Source organism: Ictidomys tridecemlineatus, chromosome 1, assembly GCF_052094955.1.
Source record: "Ictidomys tridecemlineatus isolate mIctTri1 chromosome 1, mIctTri1.hap1, whole genome shotgun sequence".
NCBI classification, from domain to species: Eukaryota; Metazoa; Chordata; class Mammalia; order Rodentia; family Sciuridae; genus Ictidomys; species Ictidomys tridecemlineatus.
This window is the reverse complement of record NC_135477.1, coordinates 32781210-32795248: the sequence shown is the minus strand read 5'-3', so window position 1 is coordinate 32795248 and position 14039 is coordinate 32781210. Positions and strand designations below refer to the sequence as shown.

The 14039-nt window shown below is 43.9% G+C and overlaps 1 pseudogene; it reads left to right on the top strand.

Annotated features, from left to right (window-relative positions):
• Window positions 1–8997: 8997 nt before the first annotated feature.
• LOC144366211 (small ribosomal subunit protein eS6 pseudogene) lies at window positions 8998–9722 on the top strand (annotated as a pseudogene).
• The last annotated feature ends 4317 nt before the right edge of the window (window positions 9723–14039 follow it).

Here is a 14039-nt window from a genome sequence, read left to right as displayed (position 1 = left end):
ATTTTGTATAACCCTGAGGGTCTCCTTCCATTTCCATGCAATTTCCCTTCTTTCTCGCTTTCCCTCCCACCTCTCATCCCTGTTTAATGTTAATCTTCTCATGCTCTTCGTCCCTACTCTGTTCTTAGTTACTCTCCTTATATCAAAGAAGACATTTGGCATTTGTTTTTTAGGGATTGGCTGGCTTCATTTAGCATAATCTACTCTAATGCCATCCATTTCCCTCCAAATTCTATGATTTTGTCGTTTTTTAATGCAGAGTAATACTCCATTGTGTATAAATGCCACATTTTTTTTTATCCATTCATCTATTGAAGGGCATCTAGGTTGGTTCCATAGTCTTGCTATTGTGAATTGTGCTGCTATGAACATCAATGTAGCAGTGTCCCTGTAGCATGCTCTTTTTAGGTCTTTAGGGAATAGACCGAGAAGAGGAATAGCTGGGTCAAATGGTGGTTCCATTCCCAGCTTTCCAAGAAATCTCCATACTTCTTTCCAAATTGGCTGCACCAATTTGCAGTCCCACCAACAATGAAGAAGTGTACCCTTTTCCCCACATCCTCGCCAGCACTTGTTGTTGTTTGACTTCCTAATGGCTGCCAATCTTACTGGAGTGAGATGGTATCTTAGGGTGGTTTTGATTTGCATTTCTCTGACTGCTAGCGATGTTGAGCATTTTTTCATGTACTTGTTGATTGATTGTATGTCCTCCTCTGAGAAGTGTCTGTTCAGGTCCTTGGCCCATTTGTTGATTGGGTTATTTGTTATCTTATTGTCTAATTTTTTGAGTTCTTTGTATACTCTGGATATTAGGGCTCTATCTGAAGTGTGAGGAGTAAAGATTTGTTCCCAGGATGTAGGCTCCCTATTTACCTCTCTTATTGTTTCTTTTGCTGAGAAAAAACTTTTTGAGTAAGTCCCATTTGTTGATTCTAGTTATTAACTCTTGTGCAATGGGTGTCCTATTGAGGAATTTGGAGCCCGACCCCACAGTATGTAGATCGTAGCCAACTTTTTCTTCTATCAGATGCCGTGTCTCTGATTTGATATCAAGCTCCTTGATCCATTTTGAGTTAACTTTTGTGCATGGCGAGAGAAAGGGATTCAGTTTCATTTTGATGCATATGGACTTCCAGTTTTCCCAGCACCATTTGTTGAAGATGCTATCCTTCCTCCATTGCATGCTTTTAGCCTCTTTATCAAATATAAGATAGTTGTAGTTTTGTGGATTGATTTCTGTGTCCTCTATTCTGTACCATTGGTCCACCTGCCTGTTTTGGTACCAGTACCATGCAGTTTTTGGGTAACTACATTCTTTATCTTCATTTGCAACTAGTATCAGTACAGAAGTATTCAAATGCAAATAACAGAAAAAGACTCACACCATCAGAATATTTTTTAAAGAAAAAGGGAATCAGACAATCCTACCTTAGATCAGCAGTTTCACAGTGTGAGGGCTCTGGGTGCTCATCTCTGATTCTGTTGGTCCTTTCTTCATGCTTACATCAGGGCTGCTACAGTCCCAAATACTAATAAATCTAATAAATTTGTCCTCAGAATCCAGAAGAAGACAGCTAACCAGGGTAATGGATGAGTACTGTTAAGGCTTTTTATCTTTTTAGTAGAAAGTTTACTTACTAGAAATGGTAATATTTGTGTAGAAACTCCACACACATGTCCCTTGTATCTCACTGACTAGAACTACACACATGATGTATTCAGGCGAGCCAGGCTTAACACATTATAGGTTTATTTCTTGCTTGCCTCACAGCCTCTTGTGGGCTGGTGGCCCTCTATCAACTTGTAGTTATGCCATCTGGAACATGTGGTTTCCAAGGGGAAGAGAGAGATGAAAGCGGTACACTCCAGACCAGAAGTGACACATCTCTGCTCTCATTCCTATTGGTCAGAACTTAGTCCCATGGCCCCACCTTCTACAAAGGTGGCTGAGAAGAGCAACTTGCCCAGGAAAGGAAACAGTCTGATGAACATCTGATACCATGAGCCACCTATGGCCACCTTTAGGAGTCATGAAAGAAGGTGCTTGGGAATGGCTACTGGATGGGAATCTCTCCCCCTCCCCCAACTCATTTCTACCTGCTCCTCCATCAAACTAGGAAGCCTGGTCATACAACCAGGAAAAAAAAATGTGGCAGGGAAGGGGCTCCTCTGGGGTTCATGGCCTCTTATGCACTCTGTCGCCCTTTTCTCAATATTCTAGCCGTCTGCCACTTGCCTGTCACTCTCTCCCCTCTCCTCCCTACAGACAGTGAGCTTCTTACAGAGAAGGTGTGTTCCCGTCTCTCATCCCTAGGCTTTGTCCCTAGGTCCTCAACAGATGATTTTAGACCAAATGAGTGAGGGTCATTAAGAAATAATGATCTTTGACCATTTGTATCTAAGAAATGCCTGGCATTTTTTAGAATTTCCAGTAGAACATTGAGGAACGAGAATTATGATTCAACCTTTAAACAAACACGGCTGTAAACAAGACTGTAAAGCAGACCTCAGGATTGTGGTCATAAATAAGGTCAATATTTGATTAGTGACATCAATCTAGGTAAAACATTATTTTAAGGAAGCTGACTTCTGGAAGTCCACTTAAAATGCCTAGCTTCACAATTTATAAAAACTAGGTCTCTATAATTGAAAGTGTTAAGACTCCCTTATGTGTCCATAGAAGCCATCAATGTAATGGTGGCTGATACAGGGTTAAAAAAAAAAGTGCACAGTAGTTAGAAATGTAATTAAGGAAGACAGATAAGTGAGGTGCATGCAGGTAGCACTTGTTGAGTTGGGATTTTCACTACCAGTATGGCTGAAATGTATGCTATGTAGGAAGATTTAAATGTCTAATAGGGTTTTTATTAAACAATGAGAGACTGTTCTGTCATTGAATTGATGTTATAGAAAAATATTTAGTGCTATATAAAATGTTGCATTATAATTAATGCAACATAACTTATAGAGAAAAAGCATGTTTTGAGAGAATATTATATTACCCTGTTTTTATTAAAGATGTACATATGACCATTCATTACCAATGAAGAGGGGAAAAAATTACAGTTCTGAAATTCTGATTTTATTTCAAAATGGTGGACTATGAGTGGCTTTTCTTTTATTTCACTTTTTAAAAATATTTTTTAAATTGCTTATAGTATATATTGCTTTTTGGGGGGGGCAGGGGGTAACCTCAGGGGCACTCGGCCACTGAGCCACATTCCCAGTTCTATTTTGTGTTTGATTTAGAGACAGGGTCTCACTGAGTTGTTTAGTACCTCGCTTGTGCTGAGGCTGGCTTTTGAACTCATGATCCTCCTGTCTCAGCCTCCCAAGCTGCTGGGATTGCAGGCATGGGCCACCACACCCAGCAATGTATTGCTTTTGTAATGAATTGAAAAGGAAAATATGAAAGAGAATTAGGGAAAATGTAGAGAATTTTAAGATGATTTCAAAAAGCAAAAGAGGAAGTATGAGGGAGAAATAATATAAAACCTTATATTTGAATCTTCAAAGTGCTTTTTAATTCAAGGTCTAATTTAATTTCTACAACAACCTGGTAAAGGAGATTGAACAGGTATTCTCTCTATTTTGCAAATGGAAAAAAGTGGGGTCTGTAAGGTCAACCCAGCTATTTAAGGCAAGAGCCAGATCTCCTGAGTCATTCATGGACCTCAGATGGGATCACAGCAGACCCTGAAGTCACATCTGGCTTCAGTTTGGAAAGCCCACTGCCTGTGCTGCTTCATCTCCTGGTGTGGCTCCCTGTTGCTTTAGCTCACCCAGAATCCCTTGCCCTGTCTTTTGGTCTCAGAACTCAGATTTTTCTCTATGGAATCCGTCCTCCCTCAATTTCAGTGCAGATTCCAGACAAGTTTATGACCCCAGCCCTGCCAGCAAGGGCCATGCTTGGAAATTTTGCCAACGGTGTCAGCAAAGAGTTTGCTGAGTTGGGGAAGTAGACAAGAGTCACTGTGACTTCTTCACTTCCACCAGGGGAAGGGTGCGCTGCCCGACACAAAGCCAATTCAGAGAAAAGGGTCAGAAGATGAAGATAGTGTCTAGCCAATTTTTTTGGATATCTGGGTCCAGGTGTGCCAAAAGTAGGTCTGCCTCCTGGACTTGTTGTTTACTGTACATCTTTTTTCCCTTGGTTTTCCTCCCCTTTCTCCTCTTTTTCTTTTTTAATTTATTTGAGTCAAATTCCTGTTAGTTATAAACAAGACTCCTGACAATTATGCTTTCCAACCTCAGTTTTCTCACCTGTAAAATGAGAATAATAATAATGATACTCACCACCTTCACAGGATTGTGGTAGGACTTAATGGGTCAGTATGAGCACTTGTCACTTAGCAAGTGGTCAGTAAATGCTACCCATTATTTCTAAGAAACAGTTTCATCTTCTCTCAAAGAAAAGAAGTGAAAAATATCCCCCATGCATAAAAATATAGAAAATAGGAGATTAGATTCCTATAGCACAAGCTATAAGAAAAGAGAAAGCACTGTTGGTGAGTTCATCAGGGACTCAAGATTCCAGAATTTATGGCAGAGGAGTCACCAACTCCACACCTTTTTCCCTCCCTCTCTATCACACATGCATGCAGGCATGGATGTACACACACACACACACACACACACACACACACACACACACACACTCTAAATGGCAGGTGATGCTGGTGATACATGACCCAAAGGAAAACGGAACTGCTTTGTAAGCAATTATTAGGAACTGCAGAAATTGAGAGAGGAGGAGAAAGGGAAGATAAAGTGGTTGGCAGGACAGAAATGCTGATTTTGCAATGCAGTTTGGGGAGAGGGAAAGTAAACTAGGAGAAAGTTAGCTGGAACTCAGAGCGTTGGTCCTGTGTGGGCTGGAAAAAGAGGACATGGTGTCTGCACTCAGGACACACTCAGTCAAGGCTGTTGTTGGGCCAGGAAATCAGGAGTCTGATATTGCCAGGTTGGAGGGGCCTGGGGCTGAGCAAGACTCCCCCAAACACACACAGAAGCAGACACACATATGCCCTGGATTAAACAGAAAAGGGCATTATATAATTCACAGGCTGTCCACAGGAGGCCCCAAGAATGGTCTCAGAGGTGTCCCAGCCTGACAGTGTCCACACATTAGGGAGGCTCCAGTGCACCCCCATTCTTGCTCCCCCACAGCACTGACACCATGCACAACTTACACCATTGGTACTGGACCCTGGGTGCCAGAAACTCCGTGATTGTGCCTTAAACCCTGGCCTAAAAATGGGTTCTACACCCCCCAACTTCCTCAGATCCTCTCCCGTGAAGCCAAGACTGTTACAGTATGTCTGATGGGCTAAGTTTAGGGTGCAAGCCTTGCTGCAAGGGGCCTGGGAAGTTACTGTCAGCTTTGTACCTTGGGAAGGCAGGACCCAGGCTGCAGTTCAAATGGGCAATCATCAAGTATAATATACACCTCCACAATCACACTTCTACATTAGTGTGTTCATATATGTGTGTGTGCATGTGTGAAGTCAACACGCGACCCAGTGACCCATGTCTCACCATCCCCCTTCCAGGATGCTTTCATCCTTAAATATTCGAAGAACCATCTTTCAGGCTGTCATGGACAGCAGGAAGCCTAGTCCCCACCTTTGGGTGTCACTTGTCCTAAGTTCAGACCATTGCTCCAAGCACCATCTGGCCCCTCTTCTTGTGGCCCTGCTCATTCAGGTTGGCATTGTGCCCCAGACATGGACTGGGTCCTTTTCTCCATATGGGAAAGGAAGAGCTGACACATGCTGCAGAGATCTAGCAGGCCCATGGGGAAGACGGCCCCTGGTGGGACAGGGTAGTTTGGCTCTGATTAGTCACTTCCTCTCCCTTAGGATTCAACCTTCTGTTTCACCTGAGGCCTTATTAAAGTTCTATAGAATCCCTGGTTTCTGAGGACCCATTGAAGGACTAGGGGTATAGTTTGGCGGTAGAGTGCTTGTCTAGTATGTGTGAGGTCTGGGATTAATCCCCAGCACCATGATACTAATAATCAGCTAGCCCACATAAATCACAGGGACAAATAATGTTTTAAGGCATGGGGTTTTGCTGGGCCTGGTGGTATATGCCTGTAATCTCAGTAATTTGGGAAGCTGAGGCAGAAGGATTAGAAATTCAAGGACAGTCTGGGCAATTTAACAAGACTTAAAATATAAAAATAAGATTAAATGTGACTGGGGATGTAGGTCAGTGGTTGAGTGCCCCTGAGTGCCATTACCAGTAACTCAAGGGACAGGAAAAAAAATAATAAATATAAATCATTGCATTTTAGTCTAACCCCAGATGAAATCCCATTTGAGGTGAGAGTTGAGAAACTGCTCCCAACAGGCTCCTAGCTCAGAAAAACTCAGGGAGCAGAATAAGGTAATGCCCCAGAGTTGTCCCTGTTCCAGAGGTAGCCATGCCTGCCCCACAGACCTGGAAAAGAGGAGGCAAAACGGGTGGTGGGTGATGCTCTTCTTCCTCAGCTTTCCTGGATGTACACCTGCCATTCTAGCAATTTCCATGGCCATGAAGCATGACCTGTATTTGTACCTGCCTCCACCCTGGGAGGCTAACATTTCCTAATTCATTTCTGCATGTTACTCAGTGCTTGTCTGTTAAATGACCAGGTCCTCTGCGTCCTGCTCTGAGTCCCCCAGGAGTAAGCTATGATCTCTTCCTGCCTGCCAGGACATTTCATCCGAAATCACTCTGGAATATTTACTTTGTAGTCTCATATTTATCTACATTTGTAAGTGTGCCATTTGCCATGGTGCCCTCAACAACTAGCAGAGTGCCTATTAGTGGTTTTGAGTGAAAAGGAAGGAAGGATGGATGGGTGGGTGGATGGGTGGCTGGATGGGTGGGTGGAAGAACACCTGAGCTTCCAGCGATAATGGTTATGGTAGCCAAATGCCACCAGGGGGCAGTGTAGAGAAGCTTTTTCAAGGCCTTCCTACACTTCCCCAGACCCTGTTTGGCGGACTTTCAGAGTTTATTTTGTTTGAAATTTTCATTTGTGAGGAAAATGGATTCTGTATATCCCCAGCTTCCTCATATCCCCTCCAGAGTCACACAGTTCCTGAGCTGATCCTTGTTGCTCTACTACAGTTACCCCACCGCCATGGGGTCTGAGGGTCCCAATGCAGCCAAGCCTCTGGCAGCTTTTTGTACAGCCAGATCCCTTCCTGGGAGGCTGCCCATTGGCCACTGGCTGGTGCACATAGATGGCATAGAAGAGATGGACCACTGGGTGCTCCCTTCTGGGCAGAAGCAAGGCCTGATCACTGGATGTCTTCCCAGTGCCTCACAGGGTCCCAGCAGCCTTAGTGGTTAAGACCTTCCCATGACATGTCTCCTCTCCTTTGGGACCCCTCTCATTTGAGCTCGTACTTTCTAGGAAAGATTCAGAACATGTCCCCCAACAAATTATCCCGAAATTTATATCTCCTGCGTACTGTTCATCTGGCCCTACTTTTTAATTTCCACTGTCTTTGGGGGGAGAATGGGGGAGGGAGTGATGGTATGGTGGTGGCTCTCCCCCTCCCCTTCTTGTCCCTGTCTGTCCTCATAGCAGCATCCTGAGGGCCATGCCGTTCATGGCAGACAGACATCTGGCGGGTACACATAACTGCAAATTTTCCTTTTTGTTCATTCATCTGCTTAACTCTATTCAAATATTAAAAATGTTTTTAAGCATCTGCTATGTGTCAGATGCTAAATAATTAACACAATTTTACATTTATGAGGTTCTTCCTACACTAAAGGCCTGACATTTGTTATATTATCTTTACGCAGGTTTGGAGGTAGGTACACTGATTCTTTATCCATTTTATGGATAAAGAAACAGAAAACTGGGGATATGATGTCCCTTGCACAGAGCAGCAGCACTAGTAAGCCACAGAACAAGGAATCCCACCAAAGAGCTGCCACTCACATGACCAGGCCCTTCCACAAATGTCCTATGTTAGGCTTATGGCTCAGGACTCTTTCCCTTCATCTGCACCTTCATAGGTAACAACAGAGTGATACAGCACATAACCCCAAGAGCCAAGGGATGAGCAAGAAGGCAGGGACCCATGCCCCTAGGCCTGGGTTGCTGGTCCCTTAAATGCATTATAGCTGAGAGTCCTGGAGTGGAATTCCAGAATGTTCCATCTAGCTCAATTCTGCAGCTGCAGCATCACCATAAACTTGCAGCTCAGGGATGAACCCCTCCAAAGTCACTGAGTTGAGAAGAGGAGCCTGAGTCAGCTTGCCTTGGGCCTGACAAGCCATATGAGCTGGACCATCTATCCCAGCCATGCTCAACTCTAACACTGCTTCACCTATAAAATGGCAGACTCTGAATTCAGGAGGAGGTAGCAGCATGAATGTGAAAGGGTTTTAAAGTTCTGAGGTCTTTTTGTATAAATATATGTGTCCTTATTAGAACCATGTGCCAGGCTGTTGTGCCTTGACCGAGTTCTCCTGGAGGCCACAGCACAGATTAGAATCAGTTTTTCTATTATAAATCTCAATGACTGTCCAGGTGTCAACCTCCCTCCCTCCTCATTCCTTCCCTTCCTCCTTCCCTCCATCTCTTTCCTTTTCTTTCTTTTTTCTTCCTTCCTTTCTCTTTCTCTCCTTCCTTCCTTTTTTTTCCTTAATAATTTCCATGAACACTTGTCCCAAAAGTAAGAGTTTAACAAAAAGTCAGGACATAATATTGCAATTAAAAATGGATGTGGGGCTGGATGTGGTGGCGCACACCTCTAATCCCTGCAGCTCAGAAGGCTAAGGCAGGAGGATTGTGAGTTCAAAGCCAGCCTCAGCAACTTAGTGAGGCACTTAGCAACTCAGCAAGACCCTGTCTCTAAATAAAATATAAAACAGGGCTGGGGATGTGGATCGGTGGTTGAGGACCCCTGGGTTCAATCCCCAGTACCAAAAGAAACAAAACAAAACAAAAAACAGTTGGATGTGGGGTAGGCATTCAGTTGCACCAAGATGAAGCTGAATATCTCCTTCCCAGCCATTGGCGGCCAGAAACTCATCAAAGTGGATGATAAACGCAACTTCATACTTTTTATGAGAAGTGTATGGCCACAGAAGTTACTGCTGATGCTCAGGGTGAATAATGGAAGGGTTATGTGGTCCAAAACCAGCAGAAGCAACAAACAAGGTTTCTCCATGAAGCAGGGTGTCTTGACCCATGGCCGTGTTCACCTGCTACTGAGTAAGGGGCATGCCTGTTATAGACTAAGGCGAACTGGAGAGAGAAAGCAAAAATCTGTTCAAAGTTGCATTGTGGATGCCAATCTGAGCATTCTCAACTTGGTTATTGTGAGGAAAAAAAAAAGGAGAGAAAGCTATTCCTGTACTTACGGATACTACGGGGCCTTATTGGCTGAGACCCCAAAGAGCTCCTGGGACCCTCAAACTTTTCAATCTCTCTGAGGGAGATGATTCCACCAATATGTGGTCAGAAAAACCTTAAACAAGGAAGGTAAAAAATCCAGGACCAAAGCACCAAAGAAGATTCAGCATCTTGTTACTCCATGTGCCCTACAACACAAGCTCAGGCATATTGCTCTGGAGAAACAGCAGCAGAATATGCCAGACTTTTGGCCAAGAGAATGAAAGAAGTCAAAGAAAAATGCCAGGAACAGATGGCCTAGAGACTCAGGCTGTCCCCTCTGAAAATGTCTACTTCTGAGTCCAGTCAAAAATAAAAAAATTTTTAAGAGCAACAAATGAGATCAGACCTTGAAAAAAAAACAAAAGTGGATATGATGATTAGCCTTGGGAAAAACTACATGGTCTCTACCTTTCTCATTTTACTTTAGACCAGAGGAAAGTGAAGCAATCCTAGGCTGACATCTGGGAACCACTGCTGGAGGGTTTGTATGTTTGCACCTGTTTCCTCCCACGTTGCCACCAAGCCCTGGGCAGTAAGAGTCAGGCTAAATATGTCATGGGACAGTTATGTGCATCTAGGAAACTGAAAGATGAAATAGAAAGATAAAATATGTTGGGGAAAAATATTTTTAAATTCTTATGTCTTAGTCCATTTTTTGTTGCTATAACAAAATACCTGAGATCAGGTGTTTTAAAAGAATAAAGGTTAATTTAGCTCACAGTTCTGGGCAGTAACATCTTTTAAGGGCCTTCTTTTTTTTTTTACATCATAACATGGTGGAGGGTATCACATGGCGAGATAAAACAAGTGTCTACTGTGGGGGTCTCTTCCTCTTTTTATGAATTCATAGCAGCCATTGTGGAAGCCCAACTTTAGGCCTCCCCAAAGGCCACACCTCCTACTACCATCAACATATACATTTGGAGAAATGGACCAAAAATTCATCTAAAACACAAACTTGCAAAGATTACATTCAAACCATAACAGCCTACTACAAAATAATGTATGCACCATGACCCCCATTTTGTAAAATGCCCACAAGTCCCAGATACGCAGAAAAAACACTGGAAGTTTAATATAACACAATCCCACAAGGTTATTTCTACATGGAAGAATGATGGGTAAATTTATTTTTTTTTCCGAGTTACTTCTTACATTTTGTAATCAGAAACAGAATAGATAAAAAAAAAAAAAGCCAAGGGGAAAAAAAAAAACCCAAGAAATGGCGTAATACTGTGCAAGACCTTGGCCAGTGGTCTCCTTGGGACTTGCAGGATTTCAGTGACGCCACATCTTGGGCTGCAGAAGGCATTGCGAGGCTTGTGCGAGCGTCACTTACCTACTATCTTCACATTGCTAGGGCTGGGCCCGGTGCCTGGTGGCATGCAGTACTGCTCAGGCGGTGCGTGTTGAGTGATCCGCTTTCCTGACTAGGCCAGCCACTGTGACTCCTGGCCAAGAGGAGCCAACAGAGAAACACTGCCACTTCAGTGGAAGACCAGGCTGACACCGCTTTCCTTTCTGAGTTAAAACCCACCACCACCACCACCACCCCTCATATTTCCAGGACAGTCAATTTTAATGAGTCTGCCTCAACACGAGAGTACTTTATAAAGAAAAGAGCTTTTAAGCTCAGTTTTGGAGACTGAAAGTTCAACATCAGGTGGTCCCATCTGTTCAGCCTCTGGTGAGGGCCTCATGGAAGATGGGATCACAATGGCAGAGGAGTGTGGAAGAGATCATGTAGTGAGACGGGAGGCCAGAGGCATTCAGGGCCAGGCTTGCTCTTTTTATAACAACTCACTCTCACAGGAACGAAACAGGGTTCCCTCTCAGGGCAGCACCCCCAGTTACCTGGTTATCTCCCAATAGGTAGGTATAGCATAGGTTCACCACTTTAAAAGTTAAATGTTCATCTTCTCAACTTTGAGGTTCACTGGGTGATATTTTATAATACCGGGAGGCACTTTTGGTTTCACTCTGGGGGATTGTTACAGGTATCCAGTGGATGCTGCTGAATACCCTGCAGAGCACAGGAAAGCACCCCCAGACAAACAGTTGTCCAGAGCTGGACATGGTGATGCTTGCATACAGTCCCAACTACTTGGAAGACGGAAGCAAGGGAGATCTTGAATCCAAGGCCATTCTGGGTAACATAGTGAGAACCTGTTTCTTATTGTAAAAAAAAAAAAAAACTGTCTAACTCACTATGTTGAGAAACCCTATACTCTAGAGACATGACTTTATCTCTTACTGCTTACTGTGTTGTGGTTTCACATCTAGAAGCAAAAGCTAGATTTGTTATCATCTTTCCCACAGAGGTTTCCACACCGCCTCTGTAAACCCCTTAACCTGCCAGGTCAGTCTCAGCTTTGTGACGTGGTTCCAGTTTTCACATCTGCAACCCTTCTTCATCCCCAGAGCTAAACACTGTCACGAGGGTAGACCGACCTCTCATGTTCCTCCGAGACTAGACAGCGGAGGGCTGAGCCTTCATTGTGAAAGTCGTATTTATCACTCATGGTCATTAATTCCTATTACTGTGCTCCTTTGCCTCTTCCACTCTTAGGTAAAACCATAGAAACAGAGACGAGGACCCGCCAAGTGTAAATATGGACAGTCTGGTTTGTGAGCGAAAGGGAAGGCCAGCGTTTCAGTTCCTTTTCATATTCAAAACTAAACAGGATCTATTACCCAGCAGAATGCCAAGGATACTCATCTCTCCGTAAAGATTTTAAGTCCCCTCCTCCTTCTGCTTCCGCATCTCCTCAAGACTCCTGGACCCCATTGCCCTGAGTTTTCATAGAGGAGTAGCCTCCTCAGCCAGGCCAGAGTGGCATGGAGTAGGTTCCTTCTTGAACTCTGGGAAAGGATCCTTGTGTCCCTTCCTCAAGGAACCCAAGAGGTCCCCGGTAGACAAGGCTCTGAGCCCCAGACCAAGGAAATAGCATGTGCTCCCCAAGATGGTAAGGCTTGGGCAAGGCTGCTCCGTGTGCCTCGAGCTGGAGACTTGTCTCCTGTCCACATCATACCTAACAGCCAAAGAACAGTAGTCCAGGTAGAAGCGGGAACATGAAAAGGCTAAAGCCATGCTGGACAAGTGAGTGGTCAGCTGCCTGTGTGTGATTTATTCACACAATGGCAGGGTTCATGCAGTGCCTGCCTTAAACAAGATCTGGAGGCGGAGTCATAGCTAGCACACGCAAAACTTTGTGTAAGTGTTTTTTAAAAGTGCCCACTCTGAGCAGAACAGTTAGGAGGAGGCGCCCCTTCCTCGGGGTTGATGCAGCTGAGGCACTGGGTTTGGCACTGCCTGGTCAAGGGCCCCTGTGCATCTCCCACTGAGGCAACCTCACCGGCCTGGGAATTCTCTCAAGCTCGTTGTTTCTAGAATATTGCCCTGAAGAGATGAAGAAAGGAGAGCAAGGGCCAGCTCTTTAGCAACTGTGTGGACCAATATTTCTTCACACCAAACAGCCAGACCTGACCACTGTGGATGGAGACCTAGTGTGACTGTCACTCAGGCAGAAAAAAGGAGGGAAACCAGTCCTAAAGGGGCCCCTGCTGCCCTGAAGAGGTCTTCAGAGTCAATAAATCAAGCAAGGATCAGTCCCCACTTCTAAAGTGACTCTAGGATAGAAGGAACAGTGAGGAGCAGGCGACCTGTCCGGATGGGTAGGGAAGATAAATCAGTAACAATAGTGACATTAGTAATAATACTAATGGCAGTCAATCATTTAGGTGGTAAATATTCCAGACACGATTTTAAGGACTCACTTGTATTAACTCATTCAATGTTTACTAAAATCCCAAAAGGTATGATGGTAGTTACAAAATATGGCTGCAAAAATATTTTTGATACTCCCCTCTTCAAAACATGGCACCTAATTTGAGAAAGAAAATGGCTAAAACTTTCATTGCATGAAATATATATAATATAATTGGTTCTTAATTATCACACTAATTAACAGAATGAACTTTCAAATGAACTACATGAAATTAAAAAAAAAATCTGTCCTGGGGTTGGCGGGGAATAGAGTCTAATTTTCCTCCTTTTGCCTGTGGAGAGACTTCCTGGGGTTCTGCTAGTGAATAGAATGTTAGGAGCAGAAGTGATGTCATGTGACTTCAAAGACTAGGTCATAAAAAGGATGCAGCTTCTGTCTGGCTCTTTCTCTGTTATTACTTGTTTGGAGGGGAGGCAACCACCATGTCATGAGGATACTGACTAGTGTAATGATAGAGAAGGCTTTCTATCAGACACCTCACCCTGGCTATCTATTCTAGGGAAACTTCTTTGTTTCTATGTCAATCAACCTGTGATAATACAATCAATCAATAGCTGTCTATTGCTCACTATCTCTGTCTCTCTCACTGCCCAGTTCATCTTTCCCTCACACAAAAACTAATATCCCTTGACCTCAATCAGACAGTTGCCAAAGCCCTGAGTTTCCTTTATTTCAATCTGCTTTTCAATGTGGACCTAGTCAAGGTTCAAGCTGAGCACGTCCCACTGACATACAATCTGCTCCTAAGGTTAGAAGTCACATTGTCAACTCAGACCTACATGACAGTGATATGCAGACACACAAATAACACCTCTTCCCCAGTCAGCACTTTAGACTAACAC